General features: G+C 39.9%; 1 protein-coding gene across 10 annotated transcripts in view; it reads right to left on the reverse strand.

Moving 5' to 3' along the window:
• LRRC4C (leucine rich repeat containing 4C) overlaps positions 1 to 27155 on the reverse strand; it is a 1285379-nt gene that overhangs the window by 430877 nt on the left and 827347 nt on the right. For 8 of the 10 annotated variants that reach the window (XM_072969820.1, XM_072969821.1, XM_072969819.1 and 5 more), the window contains one exon: positions 16621 to 16757. The gene's annotated coding sequence lies outside the window, so the exon portion shown is untranslated. Of the gene's footprint in view, positions 1 to 16620; positions 16758 to 17254; positions 17306 to 18515; positions 18559 to 27155 lie in introns of those variants that run through there. The other 2 variants (XM_072969826.1, XM_072969825.1) reach the window with 2 other exon arrangements.

Here is a 27155-nt window from a genome sequence, read left to right on the forward strand (position 1 = left end):
CTCACTAAGATCATCTATGATGTGAAGCTCCAGGGCTTTAAGACATTCTCTCGCTTTTATTACTTGTTATTTGTTTGTTTTGTTTTCATAGTCAGGTTACCACGAGTACCACTTTTACAACTAGCTCGTGTTCACTGCAGCTTACTATGCAGCAAGCATTGTAAACATTTCATGTAGTTACTCTACTTGATCAGAACAATGCTGTATAAAGTGTGTTCTCTCATTACCGCCACTTGGCAGTTCGTAATACTGCATTTCAGAAAGGTTAAATACGTTGTCTGCAGTCACTCAACACAAAAGTGGTGCATCTGGGGTTCTGACTTCAGAGCAGCGACAGAATAACATCTCAGTGTTGTGACTCCGTTGCCAGTAGATCCTCTATCATTACTTCCCTCAAAATACACCCACATTCAGTATTTTGGCAGCTTGTCTTTCAGAATCTAAAGTGGACGCTGGCTTCAGTGACCAAAGCATCAGTGATCTTAACATTCCCAAAGCTCCCCACAATGCTCATCTATTTCACTTTGTATTTATGATATGAAATGTGCTTTATACCTCTGTAACTCACTCATTCTCCCCAGGGGCACAGTTTCTGAAACAGAAATTTAAAAGAAACTTCATTCCTATGAATAATTTCTAATGCAAAACAATAACGGTATTTTAAAAATTAAATACAAGCTCTTTAAAAGGAGAGAAAAGAATTTACTGCACTTCCTCTAGAGAATAATGGGAGTTTCCTGACTTTCCTAATCCATCTTGTGAACGTCTGATGTGTCGTCCTTCCTTCCGCTGCGAGGAGAAAGCGGCTTCGGCTTTTACTCTCTGAAACGAGCTGGACTGCCCTCCGCCTTTCTGATGCTCTGTTCTGGGCTCTCATCACAGTTAAAAATGGGGATGAGGCTGACCGGGCTTCTTACATGGGCCGAGTGTTGGCTGACGCCCACCGACATTGAATCACACTGGGGATGTGTCCAGCACGGAGCGCACGGATACTCTTAAGCTACCAGAGATAAGCAAGATGGAGCGAGAATGGTGCCCCAGTAATTGGTGGAGCTGTTTTGGGTTAGAGTCAGTGTGACACTGATGAAGATGTCACACTAATACTCTCAATATGCGATGGCTCAATATTGTGACAGACATATGGCTGCAAAATGGGAAAGGTGATTATAGCGTTACCCTGGGATCTCTTGCTCTTTTGCTGTTTCCCCTGATGCTGCATCAAGGTATTTGCATATGGGAGACTTGAGAAAGCTTTCAGGCTCTCTTTCTTTCTTTCTCTCCTTCTTTTACTCCACCTTGATTTTCTGTAACGCATAAAGGATTGCCTGAGTATTAAGCAGAGAATATAACAATGCAGCCTTGACAAAGTGGAATTACAGAAATGTCTACTTGGAATCGCATTCCGGAAGTATTGTCTGGGATCTGAAGTAATTTAATTAGCATGGAATCACTTAACTATGTCCGTTGTCTATTGTTTGCCAATTACGTTATGCACATAAAGCATATTCTCCCCCAAAAGTAATTTCTTTGGGTTTCAGGGAATCTTGTAATGATCTTATTGGCAGATACAGCGAGTGACATATGGCTATAATCCACAACTAGTACTTAACACAAAACTATCTTGTCAAATGTTATTTTATTGAATGTTCATGACAACCACTTGAGGGGGGTATTATTGGCACCATTTCAACAAAAAGAAAATTGAGGTTCAGAGAAGTTACGTGACTCGGCCAAAGTCACAGAGTCAGTGGCAGCCTTAGATCTGTACTCCAGGACTACTGACTTTAATTAGTCTGCTGTCCTTACCACCTTATGCCTCTGGAAAAATATTTGTTAAATTAATTTGTATTCAAGGAAAATATAGCGGTATACTGGAGAATGAATTAAAAATTCGGTAACTGTTTTTGAAAAGGCTGCTCCAGACTCAGAAGTGAAATGTTTTGTGCGATCTTTTGGGCTGGAGACATATTCTTGAATTGCTTAAAAGAACGTCTGCAAAATCACACGTGCTGACTGCCCATGAGAGCCCTGTGTGACCCAGGGAACTGACTCAAAGCTTCTGAGGAGTTGCTGGGGTCGAGAAGGAGGACTGATGGGATTGCTCCTTGATGTTCCCCATGCAGGCATCCTTCTATTCCTATTGGTCTCTCCACATCTGTATTTCAGAGGTGCCAGAATCAGTTCAAGCTCCGTAGAGTGAAGACGAAAGAAATGCAGGGATGGGATAAAGAAATAGGGACACAGACAAGAACACAGTCTACATCTTAGATGCGGCCTTAAATACTGTTTACAGCAGCTGAGACTCTTCCATAATCTGAGGAAGCTGTAAAACCTCACAGACAAGTGTCATGGAGGGCTTCCTATTACTGAACTTGGACATCAAAGTTAGGGATTTTATCTGCTTTATCTTTGCATCCGATACCCAGGAGAGTGTGTGGTATGTAGAAAGTGTGCTTTCCCCGCCCAGCGGGCTGTGACTCTGGAGGGGCTGAGCTATGACGATACTTTAGTAATGAAAGGCTTCAGGGGAACATATCAATTAAACGGCGCATCAGAGGTAAGAGACGTCATACGGTGCCTAAGAGGACAGGGTTTAGAATGGGAGTTTGTTTTAACACAAATTCAGCTCCTTCTTTCCTAATCGAAATTCAATCTCTTCATCTTTGCCAATGTTACTTTCCTCCCTTTTCCCAACCATTTACCTCATTTTCCCTCTTCTTATGTCTTTTATTTTTCTAATTCTTACTCAGATATATTACCCAGCAAGTGGTAGAATGAATATATGGATAAACAGATAAATAAACGAACAGGGGGGGTCCATAGAATCTTATCAAACAGGCAAAGAGAATTCATCTTTGTCTGTAGAATGTGAAAGGGATGGACACACACACACGCACACACACGCCCGCACCTGCCGTGGGCTTTGCAATAAGAAGTCTTGGTGTAAATCACGACTTAGCCAAATTACATTTCTGAGCTCCAGTTACCACTTCTCCCAAATGGGGCTATAGCAGAAATAGACAAACAGCACACATTACTATGGGGATACGGAGTGATGGGACATTTGACTTCTTTATATCTGTACGTCCACAATGTTTGGTTTTGGTTTTATGGGCGCATTTTACATGAGAAAATTGAGGACATTATGGACAAGAAAGAAAGAAAGAAGAAAGGAAGGAGGGAATAAAGGAAGCTATCCCTAAATTAAAAGCCCATTTTGTGGACTAAATGAAGTTGGGTAAATAGTGGCACCTGTAAATGCGGGTTCCCCTCTTCCCTCCTGTACACAACTGTGGGTAGAGTATTGTGCCAAGTCATACTCACACTTAGAAGAGCTTCAGTTTCTCACAGTTAATTGCCAGATTTTTTAGTGTCTTTGTTTGGTCCTGGATACGAGGGCCCATGATAGCATTAGTATGAAGCGAAAGGTTTCAGAATGAAGCAAGCCTGACTAGTAAAGAATGGAGAGTTGTAGGAACGCAGTACAGACTGAGTGTCATTTCCATCATTTCTAATTTCAAGTAGTTCCAATCGAAAGGCTGTGAAATGCCTGTGTATGTCTTACGCTGAAAGGAGCTTGATTTCGCACTATTGAAGATATTGCAACTTCAATTATATATATCAAAGAATCCTTAAGTTTATTACAGATGAAAGGAAACTATTTTCAGGGTTGATAGATTTTAATAAATAAGTATGTTGTTTTCTCCAATGATCTATGGAAAAAAATCACGAGTCAAATATTCATTTTATTGGTAATGTATTCATGGAGGAAAATGTAACTTTCTCCTAAGCCTGGAAATTATGTTTTTCTAGCATTGAGATATAGTTTGTTAGAGAAATAATTGCTTTATGTGTGTGGCTAGTAACAAAACCTGGACTCTGTTTCTTTAGATTTACCGGATCTCATTCTAGGCAATTTAAAGAAAAGGGGGAGAGGGTGTCTATGGATAATTATAAGATGTGTTTATCAAACTGCTACAAATTGAAAGGCTTTTGTCTGTGGTCACAAACTTTTCCTCATAGCCTAAGGCGGTCTTGTAAAGATATTCTCAACACCACTACCCCTCCAAATAAAGTAATAGCAAAATAAATCAAACTGATAACTTGAGCAGCCTACTAATATTTAACCAGCTGTTTCTTGTCTTGCTGGTTTCACCTGGGTGATCCATGATAAAATTCACAACCTTGAGCTCTAGTACCCTAAGTGAATGTGTGTTTCCAAGACGAATTTAAATCTCGAGTCTACAGGAAGATTTTTCTTAAGCCTTTCCTAATGCATCCCAGGCTCCTGGCCTCGGGGCCTCATTAAATTTCTCAGCTGCCCTAGGGATTCTTGGCTTCAGAGAGCTAAGTGATGCTTATTATTGTTCAAGCCTTTTTCAAGGTGCTCACCCTTCAAGTAGGAGGGAAAGAACATCTACACAAACACATCTAAAGTAGTATATTTAAGATATGATCAGACACGGCCACTGAAATGCAGTGACAATTCAAGGAGCTTATATACATTAGAGGAAAATCAGGAGAAGCTTCCTGAAGATGAGAGTCATCCCAGGATTGAGAAAAAGACTCGATTCTGAAAGCAGAAGTGAGGAGATGGCCATTCAGGCAGAAGGAACCATATATGAATAAAAAGCAGACATGAGAAAAGGAGAGTTTCCCATGGCTGGTGTGCCTGGGCAGAGAACAGCAAAACACTAACCCCTCAGATGCAGGGGTAACCTAGTAGGGGCGAGGGTTGCCCTGACCCCCAAAATAACCCAGGCCTGACACTCACTGTTCGGCTCGGCTGTGGGTGGGAACCCGAGGAAGTGCTCTCCCGCTGACAGGACATCTGTATCAACAGCCAGCTGCCAACAGTCTCCCCTCATCTTGGAAAACAGGTACCTGGAAGAGCTGAAGTAGCCTGCATTGCAGGGGCTCAAAGCACTCAGCCCAAGGGCACACAGGCAAGGGAAGGCCAGGTAGGAGCACTGAGTCAATTTTTCAGGAAGAGCGGTAAAATGGCACCATCTTAGGGCCAACTACGAGTATAAAGACGTGGAGAATGGAATCCCAGGAAATAAAGAAAAGCCAATGGAAGCCCTAAAGAATGTCCTACAAGGAGCAGGATGAGGATCGAGAAGTGATAGTGAGTTTAGCTTTCAAAGTGCCCACAGAGGTCCCTAATGTCTCCAGATGGGCAAGCCACCTGCAACACACCGGGGTGGCTGGAAGAAATGGCTGTTGTTTACAACGCATCGCAGGGATGACCCTTGGCATCCCCAACTAGAGAGTGCAAACGAGGCCTTGTTAACGGCCAGGTGAGACACTTCCTAACTTGCTCAGAGTCAAAGGCGCACTTACTTCTTGAAAACGTTTGCGGTTATTGCTGGGAATAGCTGGGATGTCTCAAATTGTTCAGGAAGTGTCCACTCACTCTGTCTTCTTGGTCAAGGTGCTGCATCACAGCCTCCATTTGGCAAGGAGCACCCTGAGAATGTGGCTCTGAGGCACAACAGTCGTCTTCTGATGGCTCCTTAACACCTTCAGCTGACAACATCGCACTCGCATCTGAGGTTGGAGAGTCACTGCCTCCTTAACCCTGCATCTGACCTGGGCATCTGGACTACCAGAGCGCATGGCTCATACTCAGAGTCAATTACTCTTTCAGTCACCCAGATTCATCAGGCTCTGTTCTTAACAACCCTGCAGATACTTAAAAATTACTTCAGCAGGACAGCCCCATCCCATCTTCTTCGTCTCTCTTGATCCTCACTTCTATCCTGAGTATAGAAACTCAGTGTCCACAGTTACACATCAGTCTCTTCTGATTTTTTTAAGCCAGATTTAAAAATGGCCTCTCTTCTGAATATGAAATGTTGCTCACAGTCCACCAATTCAATTGTCTCTAAAACTTAGTTATGATGTAATTATATCACCCAGCTGAATAATGAAGAAAAAGAGCTAACTTTCATAGTGATTTCATATAGATTAACTTATTGAAACTTCTAATTATACTTTGAAGTAGATGTTATTTTATTCTTGCATCTCCTCCATATTAAACTTACCACATTTAAAAAACAAATTCCTTATCTTCCACCCCAAATTCCTCCTTCTACAGTCCTCCCCATCTCCATTAATGGGGTCTTCCGTTTACTCTGATCAAAAACTGTAGAGTTCTTCTCAGTCGCTCTCTCAGAGACATCCTACCTTTAATCATCCCACAAATTATATCTACTCAAAATATATTCAGAATCCAACCAATTCTTACCACTTGTATCTCCACTGTCATGATGCAAGAGATTGTCATCTTTCACATGGATTATTCCAACAGCCTGCTAATCGTTCTCCCTTCTTTTCACCCTCACCTCCCTTCAGTTTATACTCAATCATAGAAGTCAAAGGATCCAGCATCCTACTTCATACTTCTCACTTCTAGGACCTCAACTCCCATCAGCTTCTCCCCTGCTTACCACTGTGTAGACTTCGATGTTCCTCCAATGCGCTGAGCATGCTCTTGCTTGAAAGCCTCTGTTCTTGCCTCCTCTTTGCTACCAAATATTTGCCTACATCAGTCTCTCACCTCCTTCTAATCTTTCTCACCTTCTTCGTGATGCCTTCCCTAATTATCAGCTTAAGATTGCAAGGCACTCTTACAGCTATACGACCTGTTCCTTCCCTATTTTGTATTTTTCTGTGGAACTTACCACCATCCAGCATAATATTTATTTGGTATTATTTTGTTTTACATACTTGTCTGTTGACTGCTTCTTCCCACTAAAGTGGGGATCAGTGAGAGCCTGAATTTTTATTGAGGTTGTTCCCTGCTGTATCCCCAAAGCCAAGAATAGAGCCTGACTCATAGTGAATGCTCAATAGACATTTGTGGAATGACTGAATTAATTAACACATGCTAAGAAATGAATTTGGAGAAACACTGACTTGTGGTCCAATTTCTTCTCTATAATTTATTAGTTGCTGACCTCATGAATAACACTCAACCTCAGTCTCATTTACCTCATCCACAAAATAGAAATAATGCTGAGTATTAACTAAAATGATAAATGTCAACTAGCTTGGACACAGACATTTAACAGGTGGTGATTGCCTGGCTGTCACTAAAATATTATTTTAACCAACTTGCTGGATGCCATTTTTGATCTTCAATAAATGGAAGAATTTCTACTTCTGTCATCAAGAGTAAAGGCACAAGAATTAAATGAAAAATATAAAATAAGTGAGAATGTCCAGCTCAGAGTATGATCCATAGAAGTTCTGTAATGAATGATTGTTTTAAATGGAGTTAAACTATCCTCAAGCTTCTGTGTTCTAAATTTCTTAACTTCAAAACTGGTTCAGCATCATGGGGCCTTGGAAGGATTTTATAACTTCTAAGAGTTACCATACCATGTTGCTAAACGGTGCTGTGCCTAAGGCTTTCCTATTCAGTTTTGGAGCTTAGGGTGGCTAAGAATAAGGATTCTTCAAGGCATGCTTAACTGCTCCCAGGCCCCAGAGTAGGTGGCCCTAGTTAAAGAGATTTCTTTTTCAACTTCAGGAATATCCTCCAGGCCTTCCTTGGTTTTTATTTGCTATCAAAAGCCTGGGAGCTCCTGGGGAGGTTTTCTTACAACTTTTCTTTCTGCAGGCAGCCTACCTGGAAAAAAGTGACACTTGGTTATCATTACCAGTGAAAGACATCAAAATCAAGCCAGCTAATCAACTAACAGGAAGTCAGCGCCATGATTTTCCTTCTCCAAAGCACACAAAAGCAAGTCAAGGGGGCTCCACCGGGAGGGCACTGGGGCCGGCTTGTACCAGCCTGCAAGGGAACATTCTGCACATCTCTTCCCACCTCTGTGTTCAGTGACACCACACTGGTAATTAAAATGGGCCATAGGGGGAGTATTTATACCACAGAAATAGGAAGACACTATAAATCAGAGCTTTTTTTTTCCCCCTCAGCTGATTTTCCAGCACACCTTTGGTTCTACCATGCTATTTCCAAGTGTATGAAATAAACCATCATTCATTCAACAAGTTGTTACCACTGCGCCATCTCCGTGCAAGGAACTCCACTGAGGAGTTGTTCTCCGAAATAGACGCATACCACGCAGTTGAACAGAATGCCTGTCCTAAATTGTCGTATGGCCTTGAAATTTCTGACTTATGGTTTGGTTTTTTGAACAGTAAAAGCCCACTGTGAAATGTTTTGCTTTCCTGCAGAGATATTTCATTGTATTTGCAATGTGCATATGAAGCCCAAAGATACAAAATGTGAGAAATCAAGCATAAAGAATTCCCATGATATTTAGCACATTTGTCACTTTGAAAAAAAAAGTTGATAATGCGATCGTTTTACTTAGGTTGGACGGGCAGGATAGGAGACTTCACAGACAGGGTCTGATTCTACTTTCAAAAAAGTGTGTCACATACACCTGGAAACGTGTGAAGTAATGTTTGATAAGCTGGAATATGAGAAGAAGATGCAATGGCTCTGATTAGGACGTTCTCTGTGTTTTTTGCCTCCACCTCTCAGCTCTCAACTAGGTCATGTGAAGGTGGCTCAGGAAAACTGGCTAAATCTTGTATTGCACAATCAGAAGAACAGCCAAATCACGTTCAGGAGGATGGCCATGAGAAGGAACTGCCACTCACACGTATCTTTTTGATGCCTTTAATCTCTTTTCTGTAACAAAGTGATTGCTATCTTGTTATTCTGTTTCTAAGTTTCTAAAAATAAAACATGTTTTGCTTATGATCATGCCAATATATTTTAAAAGATATTTCAATTCATATTTTGAAAAGAAATAATAACTGGATACATGGCAAATTTTTAAAGTCTAATCACTTTTATAAACCTTAAAACCCACAGGATAGTGCAATTTTCTGTTAATACAGGTTATTTTCTATGTTGAATACTATATGGCATCCTGATCATTTCAGTCTGTGACAACTATAAAGTTTAAATGACAGGTAGAATGCTGTCATAAGGTTGAACATTCTTGGAAGTTTTAAGGGTGTGTTCTCCAAGTGTGCTTTTCTGTATCAGGAACCTATTAAAATGAATTTCCGTGAAACAAGATGAACCATGTGTAAATATAGCCTGTCTAGTTCAATGTGCTATACTTTTTCTTCACTGAAAATCGTATAAAGTAGAATTCATCCTACTCCAAACTTTGCCATCTCTCTGTACTTTGCATCACAGGAACTCACGGGGAGCATTTCACCCAAAGAGCAAGCCAACCAAACAAACACCAGGATGCTCTTTTTAAAAACTGGTCCTGTAAATACTCATTATTTAGAAAGCCCCCCTCAGTCTACCGCTGCTTATCAAATGCACAAGTCAAAGCTGATGTCCTCTAAGTGTCTAGGATATAGGTTAGAAGGATCTCTTTTCATCTGCCTGTGATGAGCAGGACTCTTCTTTAGCAGGCGGCCCCTTGCCATGCATTAAACGTGGCTTGTTTCTGTTCCATCAGGATTCTTAGCATCAGGGTTCCTGTTGGTTTCTCTACGCCTCTGGCGTCCCCTGATCCAGGAGTGACATGCTGGAGAGTTCGTTAGCTGTGATTCTGACTTCCTGCCAAGGGCTTTTTATATTTGTGGATAAAGTTCCATCCTTGGGTAATCGGAAAGCCATTGTTTATGGGATGCCCAGCCTGTCAGACTTCACAATAAACTGATGAAACTCAGAGCCCCTCCTTGGACTATGTTTAAGGATAGAATTCACACCTGCCTTAAAGGACAGTGATGTTAAATCATCTTGTTACCATATGCTGCTCTTTGTGTTTGTTCGGTGCACTTGTTTGTTTTGTCTTGTGTGTATTGGGATGGGTAGGATTGACATTTGACTCACAGACCATCAGCATGTGTGTATATATATATATATATATATATATATATATATATATAGTAAAAAATGAAGCTCTTCTGGTTGGTATTTGGGGTCAAAGCATCTATGATGAGATAGACGGGCACTTGATCTTAAATATTTAAAAGTAATATGTGTGAAAAAGGCTGCTTATCTCTCCTCTGCTTCTACCAAGGCCAGAACCATAAGCACCCCAGTTCATTTGCAAGGACAGGACTCACATAAAAGTTTCTAACTTGGTAAAGGAATGTGCAATATGAGAATGTGTTACTTAGTAATGTTACAGGCCTCTTTTCTACAGAAATTTTGGAAAATATACGGCAGATCACTTCCCAGCAGCTCAAAGTGCTCTCTCCTCCCCTGCTAAACTCCTTCAGCAAGTCATGTATGATGAGTAATATGCTTCATTAGACACAAGCAGTAGACAAAGAGGAACAAGACACTGCCTTGCTGGGAGGAGACGAAGGATAACTTTCTACCTCATATATTGTAGTTATGGTAGTCCTTCCATTATAGCAGTGTTAATGGTTTTTATATAACTTGATAGTTATGTCTGTATAAATACACACACACACACACACACGCACACACACATACACACACATATATATTTAATATGCCCTCCTCAGTGCCTGGAACGTTGTTTAGCATGCAGAAGACAATTCACTAAATTAATTAATTTAGTAAATAGTCCTTCATTCGATAATTATGTTTAAGCTCCTACTGTATAAAGTAATCATCTCTTTGAGATGGGTTTGCATGCATTCCTATCCGAATACAGGGGAATGGACTTAATGAAAGGTTGAATTTTTTTGTTTTTTGTTGGCTTTGTTTTGCTGGGTTTTTTTTTTTATAGCTTTATGGTTCTCACTGAATTATTGTTTTTAAAAATTAGCAATAAAAATGGACCCATCAAAAGTTCATCAAAAATGCTTACAAGGGACTCCCACTTCCAGGAAGATAGAGTAGATTTTGTTTTTCCTATTCACCCCATTAAGTAGAATTAAAAACTCTGGACGTTATATGTAAATAAGAAATATATAAGAAGACCTTTAAAGCTGGAAAGTAGGAGGCAGGTGGTCTAGGAAGCTGAGATCTAAGTAATGACATGATGGTGAGTTCCTGGGTTTTTCTTCTGCCTTACAGATCCCAGACTTGGAGTAGAAGAGACCAGAAACCTAGAAATTCCAACAGTTATAGACAAAAAAAAAAAAAAAAGAAAGAAAGAAACAACAAATGTCTACTCTCTACTCAAAGGACAAGGAAAAGGCAGTTTAGCAAGAGAGCAGTGACTCTCATCCAGCTGAACAGCACAAAAAACAAACAAACAAACAAACAAAAAACCCAAAAAAACAAAAAAGAACTATTGCTTTATCCCTACCCAAGCCAGAAAAGCCCTAATGGGACCCTAGACCTTCACATTCACCAAATTATGACAAGGTCCCCTAAACTCCCCACCGAGGAGGCATCAGGCAAGGTCAGGTAGGAAACCAGAACTTGTATCAACAAGCCCACTCTCCACCCCTTGTGTTGCTAGTGGAGGTGACACAGGGAGCCTGTCCCTCTGCCTTCACTCAGCAGAACGGGGGCCCCTCCATGCTGGACATCCCGACATGCTGGAAAGGCATCAGCTTCAGGGAGCGCAAGGACTTCCCCTACCTCCAGCAGTAATGAGGCCACTCTTTCGCCCATGATGTCAGTGGTGACCAAGTGGGTGGCAGTCACACCACCCTCCTGTGCCTCCCAGCTGGGGACATGTCAGTCGACATCTAGTGGGGGCTGGAACTCCGGCCCACACTCAAAAATAATGAGGAGCCCCCATGCACTCATGCTGCAACAGAGGCCAAGTAAGGAACACGAATTTCTGCTCCCACCTGGTGTTAAGTCTACCTCCACCTCCCCTGCTGAATCAATATCAGAAGAGGGCAGCTAAAATGGAAGGTTTAAATAAGATATAGAGTCTTGTAATATAATACCCCAAATGTCCAGATTTCAGCTGCAGATTACTCATTACACCAACAATAAGGAAGATTTCAAAGGGATGGAAAAATCAATAGATGCCCAAACCAAGAAGAGCAGGTGGACATCGATAGGCATGTCCTTAATGTGACTTAAGTTTCACACCTTATACAAAAATTAACTTGAAATGGGTTATGCACTTAAATAGAATAAATGTAACTATACAACCTTTAGGGGGCTAAAACAGAAGACAACCTTTGGGATCTCAGGCTAGGAAGAGAGTTCTTAGACTGGACACCAAAGCATGATCCATAAAGGGAAACACTGATGAATTGGACTTCATCAAAATTCAGAGGTTTGCACTGCAAGTTAAAACCACAATGAGATATCACCTTATACCTGTTAGACTGGCTATGATCAACAAGACAAGAGATAGCAAATGCTGGTGAGGATGTGGAGAAAAGGGGATCCTGGTGGGTGGGGATGTGAATTGGTGTAGCCACGATGAAAAATATCACAGAAGGTCCTCAAAAAATTAAAAGTAGAAGTACCATATGATTCAGCTCTCTCACTTCTGGGTATGTAACCAAAGGAAATCAAATCACTATCTTGAACTATCTGGAGCCGCATGTTCACTGCACCATTATTCGTAATAATCAAGATATGGAAACCACCTAAGTGTCAATCAATGAATTGATAGATAAAGAAAATGTAATATATAGATATAGATCTCATATATATATGAAATATTATTCAGTCATAAAAAAGAAGGAAAGCATGCTATTTATAACAACATGGGTGGCCCTTGAGGGCATTATACTAAGTGAAATAAGTCAGACAGAGAAAGACAAATATTGTATGATCTTGCTTATATGTGGAATCTAAAAATATTAAACTCATAGAAATAGATAGTAGATTCATTGTTACCCAGGGTAGGAGGTGCGAGTAATAGGGAGACACTTGTCAAAAGCCACAAACTTTCTGCTATAAGATGAATAAGTTTTGGGAAATCTGATGTACAGCATGGTGACTATAATTAGAAATATTGCATTATATAGTTAAATGTTGCTAAGAGAGTAGCTCTTAAATGTTTTCACCATAATAACAATAACAAAATGGCAATTGTTTGAGATGAAGCATGTGTTAAACATTTCACAGTGTGTATATGTATGAAATCATCACACTGTACACCTTAAACTTACACCATGTTATATGTCAATTATATCTCAGTAAACCTGGGGAAAAAACACTACATATGCAACCATCATGTAATCTAGCAACTACACTTCCAGGAAATGAAACAAAATCTTATATTCAGACAAAAATCTGTGCACAAATGCTTCCAGCAACTTTGTAACAGCCTCAAACTGCAAACAATCAAGACATCCTTCAACAGGAGAATGGGAAGATAAACTGTTGTATAACCTTACCATGAAATACTACTCAGTTGAAAAAAAAAACGAATGAACTGTTGATGCACCCAGTAACTTGGATAAATCTCCTGAGAATTAAGTTGAGTGAAAAGAGCCAATCCCTAACTGTTACATACCTCATGACTCCATCTATATAATATTTTTGTAATGACAAAATTGTAGAAATGGAGAGCAGATTAATAGTTGCCCACACTTCAGGCGGAAGTTGGGGGTGGGAATGGAGTAGGTGTGGCCGAGAAAGGGCAACAGGAGGGACCCTTGTGTGACAGAAAAGCTCTGTACCTTGACTGTACTAATGTCAATATCACGGTTGTCTTGCTGTCCTGTAGTTTTGTAAGGTAATTCACTAGGGGGGATGGAGGAAAGGGTACATGGGATCTCTCCACGTTATTTCTTAAAAGTACATTTCCATGTACAGTAGCTTCACAATAAAAAGCTTAATTAAAAAGTCAATCATTAACTATGTCACATTTATATATTTTATATCTGTTCCACTGAGCAATCACATGAATGTCCTCAGTTGATTTTCAAGAAAACAATCTGGTTTAAAGTCTTAAGTGGAATGCTTTCCATTGCATTCTCTTATAACCCACCATCTGATGCCGCTTGATTAAGCCGGGAGTGGCACTGGACTAAAAGTCAGCACATCTTAGTTAAGTCAACATCTGTGACCCCAGTCATCAGATGAATCAAGCCAATGAGTCTCACTTTTTGAAAATTAAAAACACACACACACATACACACATACATACCCCTTTACACGTAAACAGGGGATAGGCTGTGTGCCCACTATTAAGTTAATATGTCTCAGTTCAAATCCATCTTTTATTTTGCTTTGAAATACTGAGCCTGGGTCTGGGCAAAGCGCAGTTCTCCTTTGTCACCTCACTCCCTGTTTCTGCCAACAGAGAAAGCTAGAGGGAGACTGGACAGTCAGAGAGAATGTTCCCGACAGTGTCTCCCTGCAAAACAGCTGGTTCCGCTCTGCATTTTGTCTGCACGCCTAGAAACAGCTTCATCAGCCCCTCTCCAGGTGATACAACAGTGCTCACTGCCTGGGACCCCTTCCTCAGAGATGCGGTCCCAGCTCTGCCTGTGGGTTCCCTTCTAATTCTCCACACTGGGACATCGGCTCAACAGCATTCCTCACAAAATCCTGAGTCCCAGGTCTTTGTGCTCCCTAATCGGAGCTCCCGAGGCCACTACACCAGCTAGCTGGCATAGCTCTTCTTAGAGACATGGATTCCAGCGAAATGGAGTACAATCCTCCACCCCCGGCCCCACCCACGCTTTCAAAGTTCCTCTACCTTCAGGCAACACTTCTACCCAAAGCTACTGAATTCCAGTTCCATAAAGCTTCTCCTCCAACATTCTGAATTCTAACCACCTCAAACTCTTGCCTGTTGTCCCTGCAGCCAGTGTAGCCACTCCCTGAAGCTTCTACCTCAGTGATTCATTGGTGTCCGTTTTTGCATTTTTAATTCTCCAATATCTGGTTAATAATTCTTAGAATTTATCTGTTGAAATCACTGGTGTGGTTTCTGTTTCCCTGAGTGTAACACAACAGATGCAGGCAGTTAGCAGCAGGATTTGAAGCTGAATAAATGGGAGGTGGCTAGAGGGGCCATGAGAAGCTATGCACAAAGCAAAATGATGAGAGAAGCAAATACAAGAAGGAGCAGAAAAGCAAGCAGAAGCTGAGAGATGGGGGCGGGGAATGAATAGAACATATATTCAGGGAGAATCAGAGTCGCAAAGAGAATAAGTTCCCTGTTGCTTATGAGGATGGTACAAACATATAAGAGGGTTCTAGAACTTTCTTTTTCCCCCCTTGTTTTCAAATTCTGTTTCAGTTCCAGCCCACACATGTGAACAGAATAACTCTCTTTTCACTTGCGTCACTTACATGAGTCTCTCCTCTACAAACACAAGAGTCTAAGTAAAAGGAAACAGCATCCTCTCTTCTGAACAGACAGAAGGACTGAGAGTGAAGGCAAAGAGAGAGGACCATCACACGCACTTCAAAAAGCCCTAAAAACAAAAAGCAAGTGACCAAAACAACCAAGAGCACGTCGAGTCTCTTCTCTTTATTGGCTCGTGTACCTCTTGAGGGGCTGCTGCCTCATCTCCATCTTACCGTTACCTCCTCATCTTTAGAGAGCACTTTACATGCTAGAAAAAAACCTCCATATCTATGTTCTTATGTGACTCTCAAGACTAAGTGGTTTCCCGGAAGACAGATAACATGCCTTCTGTTTAGCTTAATCTACATAATGTGATGGACTTGATGCAAGAAAGAATAGTTGCCTTCAGGGAAGCTCTTCAGCTACGGATTCAGGACAGAGAGCTGTTAGACATGCGACCCAGAGAGAGCTAAATACTCACAAGACAATGTATGAGCAACTCCTCCTGCCCTGGTGCCAGGTTCTAATAACATTTCTACTCCCCTCTTAAAACAGCATGAATGATTCAAGTAAGTATTTGCCAATTAAGATGGCAAGCATAAATGTCTCCCTTGCCAGAGATGCAGCTTAATGCCACTATAACTTGATCTTACTTTTTTTTTTTTTCACCTCAACACATCTGTGAAACCCCACAGATGAATGAACAGATTATTTCCATTTCACAGAGCTGGACAACTCCTATTTCTAGGCTCAAGTGGCCTTGACTGTTGATAAGACAACGTTTAACTACAGAGGATGCCACGTCCCGTGCCCTCAGCCCACAAACTGCCACTTGTATGAGTCGCTTGGACTTTGCTTGCTCCAGACTGGTTCTTTCAGACAAGCTCAGCTTTCCCAAGAGCCCAAGAGAAAATGCTGTCATGCTGTCACCCCACCAAGCTTCCCAGGTTTTCACCAGGTTTTCAAAGGGAGAATAAAAAGCCGCTTACCTTTCCCAAACACTTTGTTTCACATTAATGACCTAACTGCTGCCCCAGTTTCAAAAAAAAAAAAGGGGGGGAGAGGGGAGGGGGGAGGAGAGCACCACCATTTGTCTGCTTGTTCCATCCTGAATCCTGGGCAGACCGGTCTGCTGCTCTCTCAACTCCCGGGGCAGTGCAAAGAAACATCTGTTCCAGGAACAGTTTGACTCCCACCCCTCCGCATAAATCACTACTAGTAAAAGTTTTATGAGGTGGGTCCTTTTCTCCCCCCTGCTTCCTCCTTTTGTAATTGACTGAAGCCCAAATGAACAAGATGAAATGGCCAGACATTTAGCCATATGTTGGCATCCACACGTGTACGTTTGGGAGGGAAGGGAAGCTGTCAGCTGTGCCGAAGGAAAATTACAATCATCTGAAAGGTAATTAACAACCCCGCAGTCAATCAATCTTTGCAAGAGCCTAAAGGGTAAATGATACCTCTCACTTACCTGTAGCCAATTGTCCACGGACCAGTATCCCTGCTTGTGAAATCTGAATCCAGTCAACTTACTGAGACTCCAGCGCGGTTTCAGGATGTTTCCATATTGTTATTCTACACAGGTTATCTCTGCTCTCCCAGTAACTCCTGTATAAAACAGAATAAAAGGATATATTTAGGAATATATAATGTTCAATAAATGATGGTTGATCAAATAGATTATAGCACTCATAACTCACACCAAAAATACTTGAGTATTTTTATTATTGGTTGACCAGAAAGGGTAGGAAGAAAAAAATTTCCCTTTTAAGAACTATATTACATGTTAATGTTGTTTTGTATCTATAATTAACACCTAGTAGAAGCCCAGGTAAATGACAAAGGCTTCCTAAAAATGTATAGGGGCTCAATGTAATAGACTTCACTAAATGTTCTTGTTCTTGCATGACCTGAGAAGGTGAAAAACAGTTTAAATTTGAGAAGTTACCATGGGCCTGGGGTTTTGCCAGTTATATAGCATATATAGAATATATATATATGTAATATATATAAACATATATCATATATATGTATAATATTTGAAATATATACAATATGTATAATCTTACTCAATTCGTATAACTACTTTTCTAAGCACTCATTACCTATAGGTCTCTGTCTGGCATGTGGTTATTAGCTTCATTTTTCAGATCATAGGGAAAAAACTTAGAAGTCAGGGAGGTCAGATTTTAAGACCAGCTAAGCTCGATCCATTGCTCTTACTCTTTTGTTACTCAGGAGTGGGAGAGGACCATCAATTATTGTTTTGCTTTGTCTAAATAATTAATATCAAAAAACATTTTCACACTGAATCTGTCTTAAGACAAAAGAAAAAGAGTGACTTGGACATTGGGCTATGCTGACTTCCAGGGAAAAACTTGTAATAAATTTCATGTCATTATATGTCATATCATAAGGTCAGATTCCTTAACCACATAATTTTTCTTTTCCCCATCACAATTGTTTTGACCTGAAATTTCAAAGGTCTATTTTGGATTCATGGGCTACTTTAACTAAATTCAACAAAATCATTTCATTCACATCTAAACCATATTAATGTTTTAACTCTCTCTTATATTAACTGGTTTATATTCAGAAACCATCAGTCATTGTGGTTCTCTCCTCCAAACCTATTACAATCATTATGACATCAACAAAGAACCCCATGGACCTCTTCTTGTTCTAGGCGATCAGACACAGAAAATCCTCTGCTTGCACAGTGAACAATACTTCCTCTTTTGAAACATCCCCAAACTTCTTTCTTGTTCCCTTACAGCCAACCAAGAACTGTCAAATGTACCATTTAGAAAATCTCCTGAACTTAATAGAACCCTTGCCAATTAGATACAGTCTCAGTAATATGTCCCTTGACTCCATAAAATTAACTCCCCTTTTCAACACTTTGAACCATTGCTTAAACAAAAGTGACAGCAGAGGAGTCTTCTTTCCTCAAATACATAAATAAACAGCCATTGTTAAGTTTGTGTCGAACTTGGTTTTCCTCAATGTCATTCTGTGCTATTGTAAGAATTCCCATTAGGACAATATTTAACTCTAGAGAGAAATGTCTAAATTTGCTCAGCAATTTGCAGACTCTTCTTAGCACGTGTTATAGAAATAAAGTAGAGCTAAGAGTTAAAAAAGAGGAGGAGGACCCTGAATTTCATGAGAGGAAAAATACCTCATCTAAAATATAGATTAAGTCATTGTTCGAGCTGAAGTTCTGATTCAATTTATTGAGTCTCTACAAAATAGTCTGTATCATTGTCACTGCTTCCTCGTTACAATTTTTAAAAATAACCATTTATCGGAAATCTGCTATGTGCTAGGCACAAGCTAAGTAATTTACATGATTATCTAACTTACTTATGTGGGGAAAATGTTGTGCTTCAATGGAAAACTGTATACATTGTCCACAGCACACCTTTCTGCTTATGTGATTCTGATTCTATGGAAGAATTCTACAGAATTTACAACTCTGTAAAATATACATAGCTGTTAGCAGTACAAAATAATTCTTCTCTATAGACATATTTTATCCTGTCTAGTAGAGGTTCAATTAACTTTGTGCAAGAAGCTAGTTTTACCTCCTTAGCACGTTAATTTCAATATTCTGAATCTATAAATGTGTCTTTGTTTTGGATTTTTCTTTTTAACTGGTTATATCACTCCTGGTTCTCTCACTGATTAATGAGTTATGTAAAATCTTTCACACTTCTTCACTTTGTTATCTGTATGAGAGTCATGATTTTACCCTTTTTGAAACGATCGTTTACCATTTTTCCAACCACTCCATGGGGGATGGATACTGTTGAGCACATTTTACAGCCCAGGACTTGAGACCCAACAAGATCCCATGACTTGCCTGAGGGCCACAGACCTCCACGGGGCACTCCTGACTGTCAGGCACCGTGCTGTGTACTGGGGGTGCAAAGCTGAGCAAGGCTGTCTCTATCCTCACGGTCAAGGAAACCAGAGTAAATCTTTACTGAGGGTTGCCTACGTGCAAGGTGCTTCCATAGCTATCCAGGAACTAAAATCATCTGATAAATCCTCACTATCCAAAAACTCATCACTTGCTGTGTGAAATACCGGACTCAAATAGACTCAAACAGTGTCATACCTGTTCAATAAACTCTTGATAACTAAATTCAGGAATTACATAGATTCGTATAGGGAAAGATGTTCAACTGCTATCTTTTAATTTGCAAAGTCACCTTGTGATGTAGGCATTCTTCCCGTTTTTACAGATAAGAAAAATGAGGCTCTGAGAAATTGATGTTAAAAAAAATTGACAGCACGTTAGAATAGGAGCTACCAAGATCACACAGATCTGTGTCCACATTTTACAGCTGGAAAAGCAGAGCTCAGGAAAACAAGAGATTCTCTTAAATCTCTCCCCTAGCAAGGAGCAGGGTCTGACTCTATAACCATTGCTTCCACCTTCTAATGCATCTCTCCACTTATCTGGGGCTAAGAACATGGAAGGGTGGGCCACATACCAGTCATAATCAGGTAGAAAGGTGAGGGGAAAGTTAACACCTGCTTAACATTATCAGGGGGCCCCAGGGTCTCCTTCTACCTCACTTACATCTTTATTCATTCCCCCAGCTGGTCTGAAGTTTTCTGTCTCAATTCACTCCCCTTTTTACTTGAACATTATCATTTTATATGTTTATTAATCTCCCACTTAAACAATACCCGGTGTTATTGTCAATATTTCAAAAGAGGCCGTGACTAGCATCATCTACAACAAGACAAAGGCTGTCTAAAAGGCCAGGTGTCTTTGTGTCTGGATTTAAATCAACGCAGGGAGGAAACTGTGTTTTCTAGTATCAGTCTGGAATGACAGTAGAAATATACAGCTGACTGCTTAATAAGGATGCGGAAGACACACTACATAGCATTAAATCCAGGGACTCTACTCAGTAGAAAGCAATGCAGATTATGGGGTTCATGTGACAGAAGGAAAATGCTAGAGGAGTTTTGGGTGGCGCAAGTTTTGCGAATCACTTTCCTATGTTCTCCTGCTGCCCGTGGAGTTTGAAGACCTCTACAGAAACCCACCGTCCCAGACAGCTTTGCAGTGAAGTCACCTTTTGCTCACAAATTCCTACTGTTAGTCCTAATGGAAGGACAGGAGTTGTTAGAGCAGGAAGAGAGCTAGATGTGAGCAGTGAAAGGGGGCCACGGGCCAAATGGCAGGGAAGTATACATCTTGTAAACAATGGGGGTTGTTGGGCAGACGGAGAAAAACAGGAACTTGTGGACTGACAGAAAACCACACATTCTGGAGTGACAAAAATCCTAGAGGCAGACAAGGAAAGGTGGGGAAAGGTGGGACTCTCTGGTGTCTGAAGTTTTGCTCATGATGCCCTCATTACAATAAAATCAGCCTTGTAGATCAGAAGTACCCATCATGCACTGACGCCATGACACTTCCAATCAAGACTAAATAAGGACAAAAATCCCTGCTCCCCTTAGGAGGGTGGAGCTGGGATGAAAATCAGGAAATACGACGCAAAGCCCCTGCCTCCCCTATGAATACTCCCCCCGTTCATTTTCACAGTCCATATAACCAGCTTGCGGAAGAACCTCTGGGCAGCTCCTCGCCTGGCTCTGCCCGCTCTCCCCTTGAGAGTGTCCTATTGAAATCCTTGCTTTGCTTCCTTGACCTCCTCTCTCATCTCTGGATTCTTTCTGCCACGGGACAAGAACCCGCTCTCCGTTAACACAGTGATTTCTTGTTATTCCCATTTGCAGAGTGTGGCCGGACGTGTAAGCAGATCTCAGAGCCTCTGACACATTAAGCCACCTTTTGTCCCATAGTCATGTGGCTGCTAAGTCATAAAATCAGGCAGATTCCCTAGTTTTCTTTTTTCTTTTCCTTTTCTCCCCCCACCTCATCCCAATTCTTCTTGTCCTCCCTCCCCTCCTCCACTCTCCCTTCCTTCTTCTCACGTTTCTGTCCTTCCTCTTTCCTGATTTCCCTCGGCTCCATTTGCACAGGTATTTGCATGAGAAAACTATGCGCTTAGGTCATATGAACAGGCTTATGCTATGTCACCTCTCACCAAACAGGAGAGAGAGAGCCTACACGTTTTCAGCCTCCCTTAAAAAAATGAGAGGGCTGTTATCACCCAAGCTGCAACGGGCCACTGTTTGTTAGGAACAATGCAACACACTTGTCCTGTGATGAACTTGGGCTTTTCCATCTTTTCAGTCATTCACAACCCGCCTGTCACATTGGGTGGATTTTGTTTCAGGTCTTTACATCGTCCAGAGATTTTCCCTTAGGAAATTAACAACCTTCTGTTCCTTTCTAAGACATCAAAATTTTAATGGAGCTGTGTACTGTGTAAACCTATGCTAATTTGTCATTATGCAGATGTCCAAGTCTATCGCAGGCTTCCACCTAAAAGTGTTATTTCCCTCTTGAGTCAGAGGTACTTGGATGAGCTGTTGATCCCTCTGTTAAAATATAATCCATATATCATGAAGCCACAAGTTGTCAAACTTCTGCCAGGAATAAAGGATCCCCCCAGAGAGGCTGGTGAATTGAACGAGGCTGAATTACAGCTAGTATTTAAAATGAATTAATGGAGAAACATTCTTAAGAAAACTTAGCTTTTTAATTAATCATAATTTCCCACCATTATGAATTTTAAATATTTTTGCTTCTGTTTTCATTTAATAAGCTCTATTTGGCTACCTCTGAGTTGCCAGTAAAAAGCAGTGTATTTTTTATGTGTGGTCCCACATCATTCTCAAGACAATTTGAAAGGTTCTAGAATGTACTGTAGCAACTGCTGTTTAGTGAAATTACAAGGTACATGACCAACAATATATAGCTAGTGACTTGTTTAAGAAGTGCTAAAACCCAGACCTTACATCGGTCTCCATGTTCCTTTCTGCTTACACCACAGATATTTTGACTTCAAAAATGGTTACTCTAATGACTGACCCAAGTTGGACTTTCTGGGTATAAATATCTCTAAATGCTGAAAGTGAATATGTTCTACACAAAGTAAGATATTTCAAAGAGAATAATGTCCTACCTAAAGGAAATAAGGAAGCTCCCATCTAGCCTTGTATCCAGTTATATCCATGGTATTAGTACAGTTGGATTAAGGGAGAAGAGCAAGGGTAAGAAATATTCGGTGATAAAGTCAGATTTTTCACGTGGAAGTAGGGTGCAGGTTGATGTTTTCTTAGATGCACTCAATCACTGTAGTCTTTCCATACATCTGAATCAAAGAGCTAATAGTTCCTAAAAAAGCTATGCCACATCATTAAAATAAAGGAACTTATCTTATAGTAAACACTAGACCAGGAAAAATATTAACTCGTCCTTATATGTGTCCTGCATACAAAAGGAAGGGCGATATTTTGGAGTCCAACCATGGGCAGATGTGGCTTCAGACGTCTAATACGGGGTTTATAACGACTACCCTCCATCCCTGCCTGCCATCCAGGCTTGATATTAGAATGCGAAGAGCTGCATTTAGTGCCGCATCATACTGCTTACATACTAGGACTCTTAAGTAGTTACAGCTCTTCTCATTCCCTTCGGGTTCGGTGGCAGATCTGTCTCAGGGACCCAGTCTAACAAGGGCCCCGCTCTCTGTCTCCAGTTGTGCGTTTTGCCACATGATGCTGTTGACTCTGCAGAGTATATAACACAGAGCCAGAGTTAAGGGACGTGAAGGTGCAGCGAGGCTCTCCTGGTTCTTAGGGTCCAGAAGACACCGACACTCCCACAGGCCTGATATTAACGCACACTCTCATTTCCTGCACATCTGGCCACCCCCTTTACAGACCTGACAGTCGCTGGGTGCCCACTGACCATGATTACTCCAAAAGTAGCGCAAAGGCATTCCAAAGGTGTTTTCACCACTTAAGTGTAAAGACATAATTTATAATGAAAGCCAAAGCAGAGACACTAATGCTAAAAGACAGAATCTCTGCAAATTGTATCCCAACAAGTAAGAAATTTAACAGAGAACCATGAGACCCGAAGTGCTGACCATAAGGAAGAGGGAGTGTATCTTCTTCTAATGTTGTTTTACTGGAGATAAGTGAATAAAGGGTGCTTTTATTGTATTTATGTCATCAGCATTCCAAATCTCGATGGGACTTTTGACAGAAACATACAATCAAGAACTGAGTTATTATATTTATAATGATAATATCCTATCTGCTATCTTCAATCAGAAACACAATATATAATTACAATTTATATAACTCAATATCAAATGTTTTAATATATTGATTTCAGAAAAGAAACTGATGTCAGTCTGTACCTTTCTTTCATTCACTCCCATAGTCTATTTCTTAATGTTTTGAAACAAAATCTAAGTTTAAATATGCTTATAGAACTCTAGGTGTTAAAGTTCCACCTGCCCAGGAAAACATCAAAATAAGACGTGCAGAGCATATGATTATGCCACATCTCACAACTGTTTCAGCTAGGTTTTCAGGCTAAGCTTGATTGTAAGGAAAATCGTGGCTATTTTTTCATTCATTCTTTCCTGGGGAGGTAAAATCACTTTATAATCATCTGTACTCATGATAGAGTCACATGGCCTCAGTTCAAATCCAGGTGGTGATCACTGACTTTGTCACAGTTACTTTCTGAGTTGCTTCCTCAACTGCAAAAGGGTATAATAATGGTATTTACTAAGAAAGCTTGTTTTAATCTTAAATGAGATAACCCATGGAAAGCAAAAAGCACTACTTCTGACGTAAGATAAATGCTAATTAAGGATAGCTATTATTTTTCACTATCCACATTTTTTTTTCTGGAATGCCTATTACACATTAGGCAACATACAGGCAAAACAGCATCCTCTGAGTTTGATTGCTAATAGTCTGTGTGTCATTTCTGCCCCTCTCTTGTCACACACAACTCCAACCTCAAACACAAAGCACCAGAGACTTCTCAGAGAGAAATAAAGGAAGGAATACGCATTGAGAGTCATGTCTTTGCATCTGGTTGAAGGAAGGAATGACCAAACACCCATATCTAAATGCTGCCCTGATGTTGTGATGAGGCATGGGGCTTTCGAGCCCAACCATCTGAGTTCAGATTCTGTTTCTGTTATTTCATAATTAAGTCATCTTGGGTAAGTTACTTAACTTTTATTCCTCAGTCTCTTTCTTTGTGAAGTGAGAATAGTGATAACATTTACTTCAGAGTATTTGTGTGAGGATTAAGTGAGGAGTTAATGCAGGCAAAGGAGTTTAAAATGCAGCTAGCGCAGAATGTGCACCGTGCAAGTATTAGCTACTAACCACTATTACTTTGTGTAGAAAGAGTACTAGGGATGTTACTGGTAGGGGTAATGGTAGGAATAAATTGCTAGTTCTGAAATCATTTAGAAAATTAGATCTCCTAAAAATAGACTGCAATAAAGCTTTTATTTTGTCTCGTTTTGTTTGAAATAAGAATCCCTTAGATAAGATTTATTTAGTTAGAATGTAAGTCCTTTCTTTGGGCAAATTATTATGGTTTGGATTTCTAATTCTGACCACATAAGAGATTAAACTAACCTGAACACACTTCCCATTACAAAACTAACAGAAATGTTGGACATGAATCTAAGAAAGATAACAACAAATACACAGCTATGGAAAAAAAAATAAGGTGGAGGAGGAACTGCCAGATATGAGGGATTAAGAAGGAAATTTAGCCAGTGGGATGAGCTAAATAAAATAATTCATATCTAAATAGAGACAGGAAAAAGACTCCAACAGCAGAGGGAACCCCTACTAAGCCTGAAGTTATACAACTGTAAGGTGCACCATTTCTAAATCTGGATGCACCCAATAACAATGACATGGCCCCAAAACATATAAAGCTAAAGATGGAAGAAGTAAAAGGAGAAATAAGCAATCCAATAATCATAGCAGATTTTAACACACCTCACTTAGTCACTTAAAGCAAAACAGCAAGGCAATATGACAAATTAAGAAAAATAGGAACAATCACTATAAAGGAATCATAAAGATTCTCAGCAAAACTAAAACTAGTTCCAATCCTGTTGATGACTTTGGCTGATTAAAACGTCAAGTTTATGGAAGATTTGAACCCAATGAGTGAATTTAACCTAACTGACATATATGGAACACTGTGACCAACTAAATTATTCACATAAAAATAAGAGAAACTATACTTAATATTATAAAATATTTGGAACTGAATGACAGTGAACACACTATACTTTTAATATTTAAGGGTTACAATGATAAGACTTTCATGACAATTTAAGCTTTAATTACACACGTATATTATAAAAAAAGAAACATGGCATATTAGTGGGTTTTGTATTTGACTAAATACATTAGATTTTTTAAAAAGAAAGATGTGAAAACCGGTTTGGGATGAATGCAGAAATTAAAGAAAACAGCAGCAGTGACAAAATGATCACAGAGATTTTCAGCAATAGTGAATTTTTCTCCATGGAAAAGCAGATAATGGAAAGGAAACATTTGAAATAATTCAGAGAAATAACAAACTATAATTAGAAATAAAATTGTTATTTTAAAATTGTAGTAGAGTGTCATGAACAATTTTATGCCAAAAATATCAGAAAGCCTATTAAAAGAGAATTTTTAAGAAAAGTATTAAATATCAAAACTGATTAAAGAATGTGTAGGAAACATGAATAAACGAATGCTCATTAAAGAAATGGAATTGGAAGTAAACAATACATTCTCCAGTGAGCACAACCACCTACCACCCCTCCCCCTTACAATTCCCCTGATCCAAACAAAAGTCAAGTCTAATGATTTTATAGACAAATACTTCTAAATCTTCAAGGAACAAATAACCCCAAAGAACTATGTCAGGCAACAAAAAGTTGTTCATTTTTGAGGCTTAGTAAGATTGACAACTTGACTTCTGGTAGAGTACTTTGAATTTGGCTTAATAATAGACCTACAAATGAGCCCTGCAAAATATATTCAGGAAAGTAAAGATGTAAGTGAATGAGTGTATAACTTCTGAAACCTGCCCTTTTTCACACTTGGAAAAAACTGAATTTGGTGGTTTCTGCAAAGTTTTTACAAAGAAGCCCTGGGTTGAGAAGAACCCAGAGACCTGGGTTCATTGTCTTTTATGTTATTAGGAATGAGAGTGGGAGGCACCCTAAAGAAATATCTGCTACCCATAGGTAGGTAATTCCACATTCTACTTCCTATTGTGTTATAAAGTTTATGCACATTTTCAGTGTGATGGGTCTTACCAAAACCAACCTGATTCTTTCAGAGAATCTCCGTATCTCTCCAAATCCAGACAATGACATTTTGAGAAAACTGGAAAAGCCAGATACAGAATGACATAGAGTGCATCACCTCACTTACACGTGGAATCTAAAATAGCCAAAACTCATAGAGACACAGAGTAAAATGATGGTTGCCACAGGCTTGGGAGCAGAGGATGTTGGCCAAATGGCACAAAATTTCGATTATACAAGATGAATAAGTTCTGGAGATCTAAGGTACAGCATGATGCCTGTAGTTAACAATACTGTATTGTGTACTCGAAATGTGCTAAAGAGCTAGATTCTAAGTATTCTTACAACAAAAAAAGAGAAAGAGAGTAAGAGAGATAGAGAAAGAAAGAAAGAAAGAAGGAAGGAACAAAAGAAAGAAAGAAAAAAGCAACTGTGTGAAGTGATGGATATGTTAATTAGTTTGTGGTGATGATTCACAATATACATATACATCAAAATATCAAGCTGTACATCTTAAAATCTATACAGTTTTTATTTGTCAATTATACCTCAATTAAAAAAAAACACAAGATGTAGAAAACTGAGAAGAAAATAGACAACACAAGGGCATAGAAGTTTATTTACACCACTGGTGAGTGTGTGCATTTTTAAAACTCTTTAAAGAGCAATTCCGCAATATGAAGAAGCTGAGGATGCCCATTTTCTACAGCAGTTCTGTTGCTAAGTATAGAGCCTACACCATCATTTTTCAAACAGATCATTACAACCC

The sequence above is a fragment of the Vicugna pacos genome, chromosome 10 (assembly GCF_048564905.1).
Source record: "Vicugna pacos chromosome 10, VicPac4, whole genome shotgun sequence".
Taxonomy (NCBI): domain Eukaryota; kingdom Metazoa; phylum Chordata; class Mammalia; order Artiodactyla; family Camelidae; genus Vicugna; species Vicugna pacos.